Here is a 19,457-nt window from a genome sequence, read left to right as displayed (position 1 = left end):
AACGATAGTGTTATAAGCACTGTGGCCCACGATCACAATGATTTAGAGGGTAGAAAACACTCCCCTGCATTTCAATATGTTTTTCTATGCAGCTATATAACAGAGAAAAATTTGATTTCTTACTGCTTTCAAAGGTAGTACTGAACAGCATTTTTATAGAAATCTGCTCAGAAAAACCAATGGGAATCAACTTTTCCATCTAGGTGGTCATACCCTGCTCTTGGATCACTCTCAGGGTCTGTGGGAGTTGTATCTGGCCCTAAATAATAATTCTCAAAAATGTTCATGTTTGGAATAAGCTCTGTTTCATTTGCTTGGTTTACCTGAGAGCACTTTGGGTATTACTGCTTTCCTTGTTGCCTCTGTAATCACTTACTGTTCCATTAGTCTGTAGGAATTCTGCAGGGAAAGTGGCTTGTAAACCTTAAACAAAAACAAAACTAGGTGGATTTAGGGGATGAGAGGTTTCCAAACCAACTTTTAATTCGTTCTTGGAATTTATTATGATTTGGAAATACCTTTTAAAGCCAACCCAGCTCCAAAATGCTTTAGAAACTCTTTGAACTTAGATGTAAACCTCACACAGGGCTACAGCTTCCGTAATGAGCAAAAGCCCTAGATCAGACTGGTTGAGATACTGCAGATACAGATCTGATCGTGATGCCTCGGGCCTGTGGTGAGTGAAAGCTCTGTGTTCAAAAATAAGTAGCTTTTCAGAGTAATTGCACAACTGTTGAATGATCTGTGTCATGCTAAGCTTTGACTGCACTGTTTCTTTCTTTAATGATGATATCCCTTAAGGGCAAAATTTGTGTTTTTCTTTGGTGGGGGGCAGGGGGAGAAAGAAGTGCAAACACTGAAAGACATTTAGGATGAAGGGAGAAAACTTGTTGCATGTGTTGGCATTTGGGTTGTAAATCCTTTACTAGCAGCAGCAGCTTTATAAAATCTTTCTTTCCAGACCTATGAGCGTTATTTGAATCACAGCTTACCAAAGACTTCCAAGAGCTACTGCTAAATTTGCCGAAGCAAAGTGTGGTAGGGCCTGTGTCCTAATGAATTTGATACAAATGCACTCAACAGCTGCTATGCAGAGAAAGCTTAGGCAAGTCATTTGTCTGAAACACATTTTAAAAGTTTCCTTGTTCACAAGTCTGATTCCTGAAGAATAATGGGTTTGTGATATACATACAAATTAGTATTGTGTTGTTTAAAAAGAGGATACATATGATATTAATTTGATATATGTACATATTAAATATATGTATACTAAGTGGCATAAAGTAGTTTGGGTATGGCTGTGCTGCACCTTCATTATAATGCAGAAGCAAAGGGAAACCAATTAAATTAAAAGGCAAGACATTTCTACTGAAAAGGAGATAGAAGGTGTAATTTCCCCTTGGAAAGTATTGCCCCGAGGTATTATCAAAAGGTATTGCACTGAACCTTTGCAAGAAATAGATATTTACATCAATAAGAATGCCATCACAGATATATTTTTCATATTACACAGTTATAAAACAATTACACAGCAGTTGCCTGACTGAAGGCTGAACTCACCGATCCTCAGCCTGGGGTTTGGGTGAAGTTTCTTTTTCATCTGTGTAGGTATCTCTTGTACCACTTCTCTGTAGCATCTGCTATTGACATTGAAGGAAAATGGGATACTTACCTAGCCAAATAATTAGTTTAATCCAGGTCAGCTTTTTCCATTTATCTCATGTCTTTCACTGAAAATTTCATGTATTTTTTTTCCTCAGAAGTATCTCTCTGTCTTGTTTTCTTAGTCTCTCTTTTATTTCCTGCCTACAATCCCTCACCCATTCTCCAGAGAAGCCTCCTTTTCCCTGACCTCTTTGTTACTTGTTCTTGCTTTGTTGGAGTTTTATTCATTTATTGCTAGAGTTTCTTAAATGTTTCTATTGGGGTCACTAAATGATGCATGTCTCCAAACGCCTCTCGGGGTCTGCTCAAACCTTTGTCCTTGGCACCCCTACGGTAAAAAAAGTATCTTGGTTTTAGGGAGCACGCTCGGCCGGGGCTGGCTCCTGGGGGGGCTTGGCGGAGGGAATGCTACTCCGGTGTCTTGCCTCTTCTTCAGTAATGAAAACACAACTGGCGAAATACCAATCCGTCAAAAGTCGTGGGGAGGGAGGGAGAAAGGAGGGGAAGATCCCGGGGAGAGCACTTTTCCAAGCGAGCATGTAAGCATGGCAACCATGCCTTTGATGTCCGTACCAGCGCTGCACGTGGACTTGGGGAGCCCTGCTGCCGCTCTCTTAGATACACATGCCTGCCTCCAAGCCATGCTGCCGGAGAGGCCAAACCCTCGATGCCACCAGGCTTTGCTGAGGGCTCGGCTGTCCTGCCAGAGGCTGCGAGGGCGATGAAGTGGCTGCTCGCACGCCATGCACGGAGGTCTGCGAAGAGGAAGCTGGGGGAGCTGATGCACAAACCAGAACCGTGGAGAGGCGTGTTATCTTTGTGTACCTTATACGCAAATTACCTGGCTATGAAAAGGCAGAAAAGAAAGGGGATGTTACTACCTGGCAACGTGCCATGTGTGCATTTGATGCATATATTTGAATTATTGAACAGATGGAAACCAAATAGCCTGGTAGCTGGAGAAAATCTATAAGCTAGATGCTCAAAGGAAATGTGGCAGAATAAAATGTGGGGGTGGGGGAAGTAAATCTCACTAAGCTGCCATGGAGGGACAGTTGCATTTTATTAGAACAGAAGTTAAAAGAAGACTGTGAGTTTGTAAAGACTATTGTGTCCAAATCATGGGTTGTATGTGCAAGCTAACATAAACATATGTATGCATTTTTTGGTTTTGAATGGTGGTTCAGAGGGTCTGTGCCCATCCAACTCTGCTTTTTTATTGCCCGCAGCAAGACAAAGCACAAGTGATTATTATAAAAGAAAAAGACTATTTACTCACCTGAGTAAGAGCTGTGGGCAGAGCAGGAGTTCTTCAAGAGACTGAAATTAATATAAATGCAGGGAAAACAAACCAACCAACCCAGACAGCAGATTGACCTTCCATCGGCTTTTCTGTTTTGAGTTGTTTGCAAGACGAGTGCTTCTTCTGCTGGAGGAACAGCCCAGAAGCGTCCTTAAATACCTCCCTGTTGTTTAATCATAGCTACTTCCCAGAAGAATGGGAAAACAGTTGAGAGACTCCTGCAAACTGTGCAAAGTGTCCATAGACTCAGATCAGGAGTAAGGCTTTTTACTAGCCTCACTCCAGTGCCCATCATCTTCTGTTTCAAAGTGGCAATTAGATGATGATCTTTGCTGTTCTGAACTCCTGGGGCATTACATAAAAAAGAAGGGAGATCTTTAGAGTCAACAGTCAAGAACACATTAGGGACACCAAAGATAATTTGGCTCATTTGCCTGTGTTACCAACAAGAGCAAAGATGTCTGGATAATCTGTGAGAGATGTTTATCTAATCTTCCAGTGAGGAAGATTTCAGTGCCACCCTGTGTAGTCTTTTCCAGAGCTAGACAACACTTAGGCGGTATTTCTAAAATCCAAGTTATGCTTTATTTGCTCCATAGGAAGCCATTTGGTGTCTTATTTATACTGAAGATAGAGGACAGTTGAACATAACTTTCTTTAAGGTAATCTGTCAAATATTGGAAGGAAAAATGACTTTACATTGTAATTGATTTCATTTATCTATTTTTCAGAGTAAGCATCTGCAGAACCTATAAGTCCCATCCCAAAACCTTTTTTTCTGTCTTCCTCCTATGTACCTGCATCCCTCCATGTATTGTTAACTTCTTGACCCAAGTGCCAGCGTTAAGAAGCTGAATGTAGTCAATATGACTTTCAGATGGATACAAATTATGTAAAATAAACCCAGAATTTAGAAGCTCAATAATTAATTATGGAGGTATACCCTCAATTAAAATGACTCCAATCCATATCATACCTCAGCTTTGTTTATGTGGAATCACTGCTAGTGTCTTCTCTCTTTTCTATCTTTTAAACTCTTCTCAGTATGATACTAGGTAATGAATGACATTGTTGGAGAGACAATAAGTGTGCAACTGATAGCTCTCAGCATATGGATAATGACACAACTTGCACCTTTTCATTGCCCACATTCTGGCTGCACAGAGATATCTGAACAATAGATGAGGTGAAATGGTGGCTGTAGCACATTTCAGAAACAATAATTGTCCATTCAGATCCCTTTAAAAGAAAGACAGCAAAGAACTGCTAAGTTTTCTGTCACTAAGGACCTCAGAAGAATCAATCACACATCATGAATAATAATAATAGGAGAGGGAGGACAGCTGCTCAGCTGAACATCATCAGTATTGACACCTTCCAGGAGGAGTAATCAGTAACCCTCTTGACCAAAGCAGGTGTCACAACAAGATAAAAGTCATAAGCTACAGCTCCAGTGAGAGTCTGTTGCCACAGACAGAAAGATATGAATTGATTTCACTTCTGAAAGGCAGTTAAAACATCTTCTCCAGTTGAAAGAAGGAGAAATCCACTGTCTTTGCTACTGTCCAAGTCTCCAGAACCAGCAGTGAAACTTGCAGAGCTTGTTACTTAAAATACCAAGGAGTGTGTTCAGATCGCCAAGCACCAACCAAAATGAACGGTTACAAAAAAATCCTTTCTTTTTTCCACCACAGCCCAGCACAATGTTGGCAGGTTTATGTCCTTTCTCTCCTGCTTTTTAGCTAAAGAACGCAGAAAGGGTACCAGTTCAAATAGTAAACATTAAAGGATTTTTTCTGGATTTTTGTACATGAGAGAGAATCATAGAAACATTTAGGTTGGAAAGGACCTTTAAGATCACCGAGTCCAACCGTTAACCTAACACTGCCAAGTTCACCACTAAACCATGTCCCTAAGCGTGAGTGACATCTACACATCTTTTGAATACCTCCAGGGACGGTGACTCCACCACTTCCCTGGGAAGCCTGTTCCAATGCTTGACAATGCTGTTGGTGAAGAAATTTCACGTACTATCCAATCTAAACTTCCCCTGACGCAACTTGAGGCCATCTCCTCTTGTCCTATCACTTGTTACTTGGGAGAAGAGACTGACACCCACCTCACTACCTCCTCCTTTCAGGTAGGTGTAGAGAGCGATAAGGTCTCCCCTCAGCCTCCTTTTCTCCAGGCTGAACAACCCCAGTGCCCTCAGCCGCTCCTCACAAGACTTGTGCTCCAGACCCTTCACCAGCTTCGTTGCCCTTCTCTGGACACGCTCCAGCACCTCCATGTCTTTCTTGTAGTGAGGGGCCCAAAACTGAACACAGTACTCGAGGTGTGACCTCACCAGTGCCGAGTACAGGGAGACAATCACTTCCCTAGTCCTGCTGGCCACACTGCTCCTGAATGATGGTGAGTTTGGTCCTGCAATGAATATATTTGCAATGCTATCACCATTAGAAGCTACCTGTGATGATTATTCAGCTCCTTGTTGGCAGCCTTGTAAAAACTCTTTGACACAGGCTGAATTCAGGAGCAACTTTTGTTCATCCTCAGAACTCAAACCCAAGCAAATTTCAATCAATATCGTAAGTAATAGTAAGGCAAAGCCCTGATTTTGATAAAGTTTCAGCCTTCTTTCTAGGCTGAAGTGTAGCACACATAGCACTTTGGGATTGAGAGTCCTAAAATATACTGCTCCAGAATGACTCGAATTTCTAGGGTCAATTATTGTTTCAGAAAAGGGAAAATATGGAGAAATTGATTCTTAGATGCCACAAGTGAAAAAAACAAAAAGCAAAACTTAAAGGAAACCACATCAACATTAATATGAGTTGGTTGACTCTATAGAAGAAATGATCCAACAATGGCTGTAGGTAACCATTCAGGAAATGATGTTTTCCTACTTAATGTCATCGATCCCACATTGGAGAAAAAAAAAAAAAAAAGACAGACCACTGAATATTGTGTTCGAGAGGCTTTATAAGAATCAGAGGAAAGCTTGACCAGGCAGTTTGCTCAAACAGCAAAAATGAAAGTAGAAAGATGAAAGGATATCTTGGGTCAAGCCACTCTTTAACTTTCAGCTTTCAGAACACTATTAAAAATTAAACAAGGAAAAGGTAATACATACTGTTGCCCAAAATATCCTAGAACTCAAAAAATTATTCTCCAGCTAACTAGCCACAGGTTTTTTTCCTAGAATCATAGAAAATTAGCAAGTAGCTTGAGGGCCCTGCAGCTGCATCAGCTGTACTGACACTCTCCCTATCAGAGCTGTGGCTGACCCATTTTTGAGGGCCTCCACTGGTGGAGATTCTTTGGGCAATTCATTCCAAGGCCCAATTTTCCTTACCATTAAAAACTGCTTTTTTTCGTTTCTTAACCTGCAAGTTATTTCTGTCCTACCTGCAATGAACAAGAATGGGTTATTCCATTTTTCCTTGCACGCATCTTTAATATTTTCAGGGTCTTTTGTCATGTCTCCCCCAAGTCTTGCCTTCTTTACATTAAAGAACAATTTATTCCTTCAATTTTTTGTCATGTTTTGTAGAGTACTCACTGTCAATTGGTCACATCCTCCTTAAAATGTGGCATCCAACACTGCACCTAAGGTTATGGTTGAAGTGTTTCCAAACTGAAGTAATAAAGGAGAATTCTCTCATGTGTCTTGTAGATAACGTTCTCCTTTATATTTCCAATCTGATGTTCATACATTTGTGACAGTGCCTCTGTTGAAGCTGGTGATCCACTGGATAACCTCAGATCCTTCTTAGCAAGAGTAAACCTGTTTGGTTATTTCCCATGGAGTGTTTCCTGAGTTGACTGTGTCTGCCCTCACCTCTCAGAGATAATTGCCAGCAGCTCTAAGATTCCCTCAGTCAGATATCTACATATTCTAGGGTGAAATTCATAAGGCCCAGTGAATTTGAAAAATTTTAACATATCTCAGTTCTCTCTAATCTTCTTTTTCCTATTATGATCTGAATTTCTATTCCTTTGTCTTCAGTGTTAACTGTTGTGGCTTTCTGTTCACAGCTGATCCTTCAAACAGCTTTTCCTCCCATTGAGTAGCAAACCAACTCTTTCTTCTTGCTCTTGCTAACAGTGGTATTCTTACTGTTGCACTCAGTGGTTTTCTCAGGAAGGTTTTCTACTTTTACATCCCCCTACCAAAAGTACATTGCAATGTTACACAGACTAGGGGAAGGGCTTTGAAAGACAGCGTACAATTTTCATAATATGGGACTCCACAGAGGTACTGGACTTACAAGAGCGATTGAAGACAGTTATGGCAGTACTTGACAGGTAATACACAGAAGTCCCTATTCTTACAGTCTCAGTGGAAACCTGACTCGATCTAATTAATAACAAGGAACCAGCACCAAAGAGAATAAAGAAAAAATGTTTCAGAGGAACCAAGGATCTTGAAAGCAAAGGTCATATGTTAAATCCATGAGAGGGCTGAGTCTGAAATATGGCACCTTGTTCATAAAATTGACTGACACCATGTGTTTTGCTTAGAGGAGACTTAATTTCTTCATAACGCTGTTCTTTTAATGTTTGAAGGCCACCAATTCTCTTAAGTAGTTAATCACAATCTTCTGTGTTTCTTTCATTCCATGAAAACATCCCAAGTGTTCTTATATTTTATTCTTCTCTCTTCACACAGCCTTTTTACTGTTTTGAGGTGGCAAAGAAACAAGGGGAGAAAAGAAAGAAGATGATTATAGAGTAACAGGTTAAACACATAGCATCTTCTACAATGAGCTCTAATACCATTATCAAATATTCCTTCTTTTTTGCTTGGTTTTTTTTTTTAGTGCGTATGAGCTATTCAGCAATGTCTCCAAAATCCTGGCCAAAGTTCTGCGGAGCAGTTGCTGTCAGGTTCTCATGTCAGTCACACATGAGTGAGATCAATCAAATGCACTATCTGGTCCCAATGAACTGTAGATATACAGAGCGAGCTGGTTGTCCTCTTGTTCTGGGGCATGGAGCATTTTGAGCCTCTGATCTTTCTATAAGCCCTCCAGGAGCGTTCTCCTTTAATGCTAGAGACCTTTGCCTCCAGGTTTTATAATGGCCAGTCCCACAATGCTTCCTCCGTTAAAGCATCTTTGATTTTTCCACCTCCGTAGCTCCGTCTGTAGGTTCAAGTGAGTTGAGATTTCTGTTGGGAAGTTTGTCAAGAGCCATACAGCCAGCAGGCAGCTTGGAGTGCCATAGGACAGGCTTTCAGAAAAAAAGTCAGTGTTTGATAGTCAAATGCAACGTGCTATTTTAAGGTCTTGAAGTAATAATAAAAAACCCACAAGTCTACGTGGGTGTCCTTTATGGCAGCATTTTATTTACTTCCTTGAAGATGTTTCACTCCACGTGTTGAGGATTCACTGGGCCGCTGACAATCCCACCACTGAATGCATGATGTGCTTAAGACTACAGAGCCTAAATCAAGCCTGGACTCTGCTCTGCAATCCCAGCCCACCCCCCCTGCCCAGGCATATGCTCCAGCTACGGACTTTTTTCCTGGCACTCCCAGCAGAGAGCTGTAACTCAGCAGCCTGTGGCCTTGGTCCAGAGTCCATTCCTCACTCCCCTATTTCTCCTCCTGTACTCCCTTCTGCAAAGTTTCTCCCAAAGTTTGAAATGCTTGGTTTATACTTTAGTTCACCAGGATTCAGGTGCTCAGTGAGAGTCCACAGACCTACAGATAAGGGTTTACATCTGGACAGCTCTCTACTGGGAGATAGGAGTTCCCTCTGCCCATTTTCCAAGCCAACCAGAAGAAGTGTAGCATAGTTAGCATGATGCTGAGTCCAAGCTAATAAATTGCCATGATTGGCAGTGTTTATTAGATCTGACTCGGTGCAGTTAACTTGGCCTCAGCACTGCTAGCAAGTTTATGTGGCTTCCAGTTGCCTTCGACCCTGAGCAGAGCAATCCTGCATATGCCGAGTGTGGGCCCAGCAGGCTGGTGTCAACACCCAAACCATACAGGCACGTGCTGTGGTAGGCTTTGCCCAACACTTAAACCACAACAGATCCCCGGAAACAAATTGCTTTGTCAGTGGAGAAACTCTTTTAACGGATTAATGTCCTCTATCCCCTCAAGCCCCCTTCCTCAGTTTCCCAGCTCCCCCCTCACGTCCCTGCAGGCAAGGGGCAGCCCGTGCTGTGGAGGCACATCCATGCCAGCCGGCAGGTCTGCCCACACCTGCCCGTTGGCTTTTCCCAGGCAGAGTTTACGCTGACTGCTTTGCCTGCCTTCCTCTCCGAAGGCAGCAATTTATGGGCTGCTTCGCCGTCCGGCTGCTGGTTTTCATTAAACTTCCAGTAATGGAATTACCTTTTGTGACTTCTCTCCAACTCTTACGCTGGCTTGAAAGTGGGTTCAAATTTGCTACCGCTCCAGCTCTGCCAGTAAAGGTGTAATAGATGGACAGGCAGAGGTTCCGTTGGAAAAAAAAAAAAAAAACCACAGAGAACGAAAATCGTACCTGCTCTTTGCTCTTAGGCTGCATTTTTATATTATTTTGATACTATATTATACAGATCTGATCTCAGAGCATCCTGCCTTCAAGCTCTCATTTCCATACTCATCACCAGAGGTTACCCTCCCTTCGGCTGAGCTTAGTAGCTCAGCAGATTCTTCTAAATTAGATCTGAGAAATGATTCATGTTAAAAGAACCATTTATTTAAATGTCGGGCTTTTTTTTAATGACCCTAGTATGGTTTTGGGCATGGCCAGGCAAATGCTTGAACCAAGGCAGCTGAGGGGATGTGGTGGAAGGGGGAATGGGTCAGGAACAAGGCCCTGGTCTACTCACCATCATCTAGGGCTTTTTATCCCTTACTGCAGCGCTGTTATCACAGAGACGAATCCCTGCTCCCTAGTCCCTTTATTTCTACATGTTTCATCTCCACAGTTTGGTAGCTTATAGGACCCTGTCCCAGGAGAGAAACTGCCCTATCAGCCTGTGCTGGTTTGGGCAGGGATAGAGTTGATTTTCTTCATAGTAGCTGGTAGGGGGCTATGTTTTGGATTTGTGCTGAAAACAGCGTTGATAACGCAGGGATGTTTTCGTTCCTGCTGAGCAGTGCTTACCCAGAGCCAAGGGCTTTGCTGCTTCTCCCCCAGTCCCACCAGCGAGCAGCCTGGGGGGGCACAAGGAGTTGGGGGGGACACAGCCGGGACAGCTGACCCCAACTGACCCAAGGGATATCCCACACCACACGACGTCATGCTCAGCAATAAAAGCTGTGGGAAGAAGGAGGAATGGGGGGATGTTTGGAGTTACGGTGTTTGTCTTCCCAAGTCACTGTTAGGCTTGATGGAGCCCTGCTTTCCTGGAGATGGCTGAGCACCTGCCTGCCCGTGGGAAGCAGGGAATGAATTCCTTGTTTGGTTTTGCTTGTGTGTGCGGCTTTTGCTTTACCCATTAAACTGTCTTTATCTCAGCCCAGGAGTTTTCTCACTTTCACCCTTCCAATTCTCTCCCCCATCCCACTGTGAGGGAGGTGAGCGAGCAGCTGTGTGGGGCTTAGCTGCCGGCTGGGGTTAAACCACGACAAAGCCCGAAACTGAGCAATAAAAAAGTGAATGTGTAAACTATTGGAAACATTTTTACTGAAAAATAGGGAATTTTGCATGTTCTTGACATCATTCTGTATTTGTGGCAGCACAGCTTTCGTGTTTGCCTGATCTCCCCAGAACTCTGGTGTTCATATTCCTTGGGCAGTTATGGGAGATGGCCAAAAACCTGCCCTTTAGGTCTTCCAAGAGGTGAAGTACAGAACAAAACAATTTGATCTCAAGAAGATTTAACTGTGCTATGTTCTGTAGCTGAGTCAGTTACTTTGGGTATCAATAGTGTAGGAAAATATTCAAGGCCATTTGGGTTTGGCTGTAGGAAATGACTAACATAATGAGGAACCTAAGTCCCGTTGCCTTCATGTTTGTTTTGTTTTCCTTGGTGGAAAGAGTTGACCCTTGTGACTAGAGCATTTTGTACCTGGGATTGTTACTAGCTTCTTAATCAAGGAAGTCTGAGTACTTTGGCTACGTTGCCACACTCTAACTCTTCCCTGCTCCCACTCCAACTGAGACAGATTATAGATTGGACAAGGTTTGAAATAACTCTTGTTTTCAAAGCATGGTTTTGTGAAGAAGCAAAGAGCAGTTACTGGTTTAAGAGAATCTGTCACCTTGTCCTCTAGAAGAAAGGCAACAACAATCTTTTCCAATAATGGACCCGTTATCTCCCTCCTGGAATTTATCAGGCAAGAAACATATTGATCCAATTTGCAGGTTGCAGCCTGTAGTTCTCTAAACATGTCCAAACCCCTAGCACATGATGATGGCCAGAACTTACTCTGCATTTAGTTTGCAGACGGGTACCTCCCCCTCCCTTCTCCCTTGTGGGCTGCTGTTCTCTTTACAATCCAAGCAACCTAAAGTGGATGAAAAATTCCTCTGTTTCAACTAATTCATTTTAATTCTGTTCTTTAGGAAATGCTCTTGCAAGGTTTTTCCTCCTTGGTCTCTCACCAGCTGTGAATTTGGAGCAAAAAGTAGTGCATGGAAGTATTTATATCCAAGCAAAATATGCTTAATTGGAGTTTAAAAAAAATCTAGAAACTTTTTCTATTTATTATTTATAAATTGTTGTCATTTTTTGATATTCCTTTTGGAGCCAGTATTTTTGTTTGCATAGAAGTGGCACTTCCCTTTTAATCTCTAGGTCTGCTTTTTAAGATTGCTTTTTAAGATAACTGACACCTTATCCTTCTCAGAAGATCCTATTGTAATGATTCACTGTGCTTTACCTGTCATTATGAAACAAAAATGAATGTGAAATCATTAGTTTTCTGATCGATTTAGAGTGAGAAAGATAAATCTTCCTTGTTTGTTAGAAACCATTCATAGAGGCTACTACGGCAACAAAATTAATGACAAACAAGGAGGCTGTTAATTAATTGTTCAGGCTGACTAGAATAAGAAAATCCTGAATCTTTGCTGAATCCATTTACTACCATCCCAATAGCTCTTGGTTATTTGTTTGAAAAGTTAGTGTATCTTTTTACTGCACTGGAAAAAAAGAGATTTATGATACTAGAATTGAAAGGGCACACGGACTCCATTAGCCTTCCCCCTCTGATCCCATTGGACACGATCACTAAAGTTTGGATCGTGCTCACAATGATCAGCCCTCTGCTGCTGATAATTTGATGAATAAAGCTGATAATGTCTTTAGGCCACTAAGGACATAAACAAATAGGAGTAGTCCCTGCCTCCAGTGGTTTACAGTCCACAAAGCTGATACATGCCAAGCAAAAAATAATACTTTGGGATGCAGGCAAAAAGGGTCTTTCCAATTGCTTTTTAAAACAGTCCTGGGATGCTAGCAAAGATAATATGTTGATATGTGTTAGTGGGCACAAGATGAGGGGAAGAATACATAATCTCCCCGGGAAGAAAGGAAGAACCCTTGGGAGGCCTATAGGCAGTTAAGTATATAAACTACAGCAGTTTCCTTACTACTGAAGTTGGCATATTATGCTCTGTAAAGCAGGATTGATATGTTTCCTACAACAGAAGGATCGGCCAACAAACTGATTCGAGGTGTAACTTATGGAGAGACTGCTCTGCTTTACTTTTTGAAATAAATTACAGTTTGAGAAAATAAATACATCTTTGAAATATGAACTAGAGAACCAAAGAGTACCCACTTCAACTTCCACAATGAAATTCCTTCAACAATTGACTTTCCTTCACAGAGCCAACAATTGTTGCCTCTGAATAAATTAGGAACAAGCTTCTAAGGCTGCAACAGGGTTCAAAAGTAGTGACTGAACAACTGAGAAACATTTGGTTTTCTATAATAACTCTTCAGTAAAGAGCTAAATCTGGACTATTCACACCAAAGAATAAACCTGAATACTGGTTACGATAGTATATTACATTTTTCCGCTGGTGGGAGCTCATGTGGTTGTTACTCTAGTGACTCTTTCCCCACTAGATTTCATCATTTCTCTATTAGATTGAAAGGTAAAGCTATAAATCAAAAGTGCTGTGAGTTGGTATTTCCGAAAAAGGTAGTGGTGGCTGCTCACAAGCCGTGCATTAGCGTGCTCCATAGCAACGTGTAGGTTTGCAACACCATCTGAAGTAGTTTGGCATGCCTTATCTTCTGCTCACAGCCATATATGTGTATTAGGAGGGTTACCTACTGTGCGGGACACGTACGTGATTGTGGTTTCTCAATCCTTAATTGGACAGGACTCCAATTAGCTCTACTCAGAGTTTCCTTCTTGGTCGTATGGCCAAGAGAGCTATATGGTTACGTGTGGTGAGGGCTGTATTGGGTAAGCAGTGATGTGCAGTGTCTGCTGAGAGAAGTTCCCATGCTTGCAAGTAGCCATTAGAACACTTCTTCCCTTCCCTCACTCATATGTTTACAAATCCGAGCTTTTTCTTAGCGAGCTAAGGACGAGGAAAAAGCCTCAGTGCAAACAATAGCAAGGGGATTCTTTTCAGTACAATAGCAAAGATACCAAAGGCCGTCCTGTTCTCCAGGTGCTCTTCTGTTTCTGCCACCTATGATATCTACACCAAACGTGGTGTCATCAGTCAGCTACGGCATGGTGGGTTCATGCATATTTACCAATTTGCAAATTATGCATGTGGAGCTCTTAGCATAGCTGTTTCTTTATCTTTCTGCTTTTCTTCCTTCACTAACGATTCAAAATGCTTACATGCCTAGCATCAGAGGGCTGTATTCTATGCTTGCCGTTTGCCTTTGTACACCAATTAGGTCTTTGTAATTTAAATGATGTTTTATTTGCTGATTTGGAAGCATCCTTGTTGGTAGAATGAGGTTTTCTTCATCCTGCAACTGTTCTTTGATATAATGATTTATTAAGGTACTAGGAGAAATATTGATCCTGCTAATAGCTTCTGCCTTGCCACAGAATGCCTCACATTTTACTCACTGAAAGGGCCATATTCCTTTTCTCATCATCTGATTGACCATAAATGCTTTGGCCTGTCCCCAGCAATTATCACACTTACCAAAGCAGTGGGTAAAAGTCAAGTGTTTATAGACTAATTAGAGAAGTCAACATGTCCAAACCTGTACTTTACATCGTACAAAGAGTTACCGGACAGCACGTTGAAATTAGGGAGTGGTTCTGTACTGTTCAAAAACAAATTAGCAAATTCAGAGGAGTTATGTATATATTATCGATTAGGACTGTCTTTCTGGGGATTACTATGTGGAGTTATGTGCTGGGCCTGTGATTTATTAGTGGCATTTATGCTTACATTTCATTGGTATTTTCCACTGTGTTCTCCGTCTATCCTAACCTCCTCTTTCGTGAGAAAGCTTTCTAATGTTAATGCCTGCAAGATGGTGGTGGAGGCATCAATTTTGTAACCCGTCTGGAGCTGATTCCTTTTGTGATGTACCTTGGAAAGTGCATTATTCCTATGGTAGCCACAGACGCTGAAAGGGAATAAGGGACAGCTGCATGGAAAATACGGGACAAGGCTTTTAAGGGACGCAGTTTTGTTCACCAAAATGAAGCCAAATGGAGATAGAGATGACCTGATCACCTGCAGACCAGGTCACTGGTGTCTCCAATGGGCTGCTTAAGGTTGTGGACGCAGCGTTATGGAGAACAGTTTTCTCTATTTTATCCTGTCTTCATTTCCCTTCCTGTAATTCAGGCACAAAGACTCAGATTGGGGTATGGCAAACCGGAGTCCTTTACTTAATGCTCATTTAAAGAAAATTCTTCTTCATAAGATTGGGGGACTCAATGCTTCAAAGTATTGTTTGGTCGATATTTTGACTGTCTAGATTCAGATAACATTGAGGCATCCATAGATGTGTGTTCCAGAGTTATAACAGTTAGTGAAAACACATTAATAGAAGTATGTTAATTGTTATGCTTCACAGTTGGAGCTAATTTCTGGCTATTTAGGGGTCAGAAAAACTTTACCTGTGGGGGGAAGATTATCAGAAGTTGTTTTTTTGTAGTCCTTTGAAAAATTTCCTCCAGCAAAGACTGTTGAAGACAGGACACAGAGCAAGTTTTGCCGCAGTTCAGAAATGTCCCTTGCTCCTGTGCAATCACATACCCCCAAAACTCTGGCCAGAAAGCAAGGAGTGGGAGAGTATTAATGTTGCCTTGCAACATTATCTGTATCTCTAATTATGCAAGCATTAGTCTGTTCAAAATTTGTTTTTAGTTAACATTTGGTACTTGTGTTTTATTTTGCTCAGTGTAAGCACTGTTGCTAATGAAGCTGTCACATAGGTGAGATGACTTTCGTCACCCACGTGTGAGCTAGTCACCCTGCATAGTCAATGGAGACAAGCAGGCACTTCTAGGACAGGAATCATCTCAGCTTTAAATAGACATGCAAAATAAACCAGATTCATCGCATCCTAAAAGTGTTTCCCTCTGTTAACAGTGAAGGGAGCTGGGAGTGACTAGCTCAGAGGGAGGTGTCCACAGTTCAGTGAGATGAGCCCATGGTGATGTGGTACGTGGGATGAATGACCCCCCCTGAGTCCCCAGAGGAGAAAAGATGCTGCTGAGAAAGTCTAGATAGGATGCTCGAATTCAATCCCAATATTTTAGATTACCTAATTGAGCTGAGGTCTACCCTCCGTGTCCGATGTGCCGGGTTACTGCTGGTCTGGATCTGATTTGTAGGAGATGGGGCTCTCACGGATGTAAATCTCTACAGCTCCATTAATGCCAGCGGAGCTCAGCTAACTACATCAGCGCAGGATCTGGTCGGCGGAAAGGTAATGCTCTACCTGAATTACAGTAGCAGTCAGGGGATGAGATAATATCTTCCTTTAAACAGGCCGGCGTGATGCATGGGTTTGCCTTGCTCCAGCTGCAGTAACTTGCTGTGAGAGTGACGGGGGGACGAGGGGAAGGATGGGTCCCCTGCGCGGTGACTTCAAAGGGGTAGGTGGTACCCAGGGCATGGCTGTTCCTGCGGTGCTGTGTTTAAATCACGGTGGCCCATACGGGGCAAACAGAAAGGACCCTACCCCGTGGCCAGCGTTGTCAATAGATGCCCTTAAGTAATTTCTCTACGGCAGCATATCTTCGTCTCCGAATGTTAATTAATAATTGATCTTGTTATGTATGTAGAGGACTCTCTATAATTCAATTCTCTATATTTATGTCTCATAAATGACTCTGCCTTGTCAGATTTTATGGTGAAATAGTAGATCCAAAATTAGCATAATGTAACAACCAAGTCGCATATATAGCCTTGATCTGCAAACACTTTTGCCCATGAATAATTTTAGTTATTACAACTGAACTCGCTGGGACTCACATATGCTTTTGCGGGATGAGAGCCACAGTGTTTATTGAATTAATTTCTTTCATATGCCACATGTGTTCAAATGAAACTAATTTATCTGTCACGAATCTAGGCATTTCTCAGCATATATTATACAATTAATTTTTTTAAGTGTGGCTGTAGTGAATCAGAGCCCTAGCTAATATTTCCAGTAGATATTTAGATAAAACTGAATCTAAGTTCATGTTATGAGGTAGAATCTTACTTTATATATGTCTATGTTAATATATATTTTATTATCTAACACATACTATTATATATGTAATTATCAGTATCTATGCATAGATGGGCATATACAGGTAGATATGTGCGCATATATATATAAGTGCGTGTAAGACTCACTTTCTCCATGTATATATGTATGTTGCATATATAAATACACACTTTCCATGCATTTGAAAATACAGACTATTGCTTTATTACTAAATACATGCAACCCAGGTTGCATACCCACACTAGTCTAACTCAAACCCATCTGTCTTTGCTTTCAAATAAACAATCTGATTCTATTTCTGGAGTTTAAAATAGATCATTCCCCTTGTGGGGACCAGCGTGCTGTGTAACTCTGTGAAGAAGGAAACTCATAAGATTCAGTTTTAATGCTCATCCGGTGTCTCAGTGCGGACAAATGTCATCTGCTTTGTGTCCGTGTGTTGTGAAGCTGAAGAAATGTTGCACTTTGTAATGACACCGTGCTTATATATTGCTTTGCTGAGAAGAGGGAATGAAGGGAGGAACTGTGCCGGTAGCCCGTAAGTTTAAAAATTGAAAATAAAAAGTTATCTGATATTTTTGTATTTAAATGAAACAATAAGGAAATAGGCTGAGCTTGCTCTGAGGATGTTGCTTAATGATATACAAATAATCACTCTGATTGCAGTGTTCGAAATGAGTGTGGTTTATGATCTAATGCCTAAAGATCATTAACCAACATCTGCTATTTTCTGGAAACAGTGCTGAAAGAAGCCCCAAATATAAACTCTTTCAGTTAAATTGCCCTTTTTATATCCTGTAAGTAATGGGGAGAGAACCGTAGGGAAGTCTGGAGGTGCTGCTCGCATTCGGGTAAAATGAGTTTGTTCTCCGTCATTTGGAATTGACCTGGAGAGATTACTTGGTTTCCCCTGTAAAGGAAGAAGTGGCTGTTATGCTTACTTCTTTTATTTTAAATGGACTCGGGCAGCCACGAAGGCTTTTAGGCAGGACATAGTACATTTGGCCCGTGGGGCTGGCAGTGCTGGCTTTAATGCACGGCTCGCTGACCCTAATCCCCGGCAGCGCGGGTCTCGGTCGCGGTGCCCAGCGCTCGCCCGTGGCGCTGATTTCTGATAGCCGTCCTCACGCGGGGGTGGGCCTCGGTTCACAAGATGCCCCGTTCACGTCGGCGCAAAGTACTGCTAGGTGCAAATAAAGCTGCCCAGGGGGGACTCCCGCGGGAGAAATTCTGGACTTGGGATGTGCTGGTGTGCGGGTGTCAATCCCCTCGCTGACCTGGTCGTGTTGTTTGGCTGGTATTAGCCTAGGAGTTAAGATAAATCAGATGTGTACTGCTGTGCTTATAGACCGAGCTCGTAATATATAAACGCCCTGTCTTCCAACCTCTGCTCATAAGGTATCTTTATATTCACGGGCTTTTCCAATGAGCTTGTCAGGCTGCTTGTAAGAGGAAGGCTTTTTAAGATTGGATCCCTTAAAAAAGATGACTGTAGATAAAAGTGCATCAGTGCACATTAGGGATGAAATTTTCAAAGCAAGGACATCCTGTTGAGCTCTGTTTTGCCATTGTTGGCTTCTATGTTCCTTCTTTTGTGTGAAACGCAGTACAAACATCTCTGCCAGAGGCCTCTTATTTTGGGGTTGAGCTGAATTTAAGGTCAACCACTTAAAATGAGATTAAACAAAGGTGATGATTTTATACTGAGCTGTTTCAATTAAATTCATTTTTTTAAAAGGAAACAACCTACAAGGTGGCACTTACATCGTTATAGCAGCAAACAGCTACCATTGCTGAATGTGTTTCAGCAAACACAAGTCTACAAGGCAAGATGTGATCTGTGCACAGTGTCACCGCCCAATAAATGAAAGCAATTTGGGGTAGTTGATTCCTCAGTGAAACGGCAAAACGCTTTGGGTTTTCTTTACTGTGGGGCGAGAACATACTTTGGGCTGCTACCACAGCAGCCAATGCACATCTGATTCTCACCCTAACTTTTCTTAACCAGGTTTATTTATGTCCCATCACTAGTCATTTAATACTGTCATTCAGGAGAATGTGTGTTTAGGGTTTTTGCAGAGGTGCCGATAACGTGTAAACAGGGGTTAGCGGAGCTCAGCAGCATTTGGTTGCATTTTTCAGTTCATTGTTTTGACATGTGTTCCCTCGCAAGTGGTTTAACCCCTGGCGTACTCCAGTTCTGTAAAATGAGGCAAAGCAATTACTGTCCACCAACCAGGCTTAACCCAGGCATGAATTTATTGGTGTCAGGGAGCTCCTTAAGAGTCATGGACAATGACACGGCAGATGTTGAAAACGATACTAAATGATACTCATATTTATTTTAAAAAGAAACTCTTTCCAAACCTTATATTTTAAGTTTAAGAAGAAAACTATAGGTAAAAGCAATGTTTTAGTTTTATTAAGCTAAACTTGCAATTTATCAGCCCTCGGAGTGATATACTTCCTTTTGGATATAATAGAAGATGTCCCTGCATACATCAGGCTGGCCTCAGGTGTCATTTTCTTATAGGCAATTGAGAAATCTGCCTTCTTTTCCCTGTGATTCAGGATCCTGCAGTCCGAGGAGAAAAAGGGTTTTCAGAAAGAGAAATGACAGTTCCTTTAAGTTTATGTTAACATTATCACACCGACTGAAAAGGTCAGGAAATTGGAGATTGTCTGTAATGTTACAGGCTGTAATGCTGGCTCAGGTGAGTTAACCAGCCTATGGAAGGCAGTGGACTTGTGCTGACTTAGCACGTACAGACTTGGAGCTATATATTTAACCATTCTTGGTTAATTAATACACTTAAATTTCATTTTTATGTATCTTTGGACATGTACTGCTGGGGAAATGTCAACTTGAGCATAGAGG

General features: G+C 41.8%; 1 protein-coding gene across 9 annotated transcripts in view; it reads left to right on the top strand.

The window, feature by feature from the left end:
• ENOX1 (ecto-NOX disulfide-thiol exchanger 1) overlaps positions 1–19,457 on the top strand; it is a 361,993-nt gene that overhangs the window by 114,553 nt on the left and 227,983 nt on the right. The window lies entirely within an intron of this gene.

Source organism: Aquila chrysaetos, chromosome 14 (genome assembly GCF_900496995.4).
Source record: "Aquila chrysaetos chrysaetos chromosome 14, bAquChr1.4, whole genome shotgun sequence".
NCBI classification, from domain to species: domain Eukaryota; kingdom Metazoa; phylum Chordata; class Aves; order Accipitriformes; family Accipitridae; genus Aquila; species Aquila chrysaetos.
Note: the sequence above shows the minus strand (reverse complement) of the source record. Positions and strands in the feature narration are given on the sequence as shown.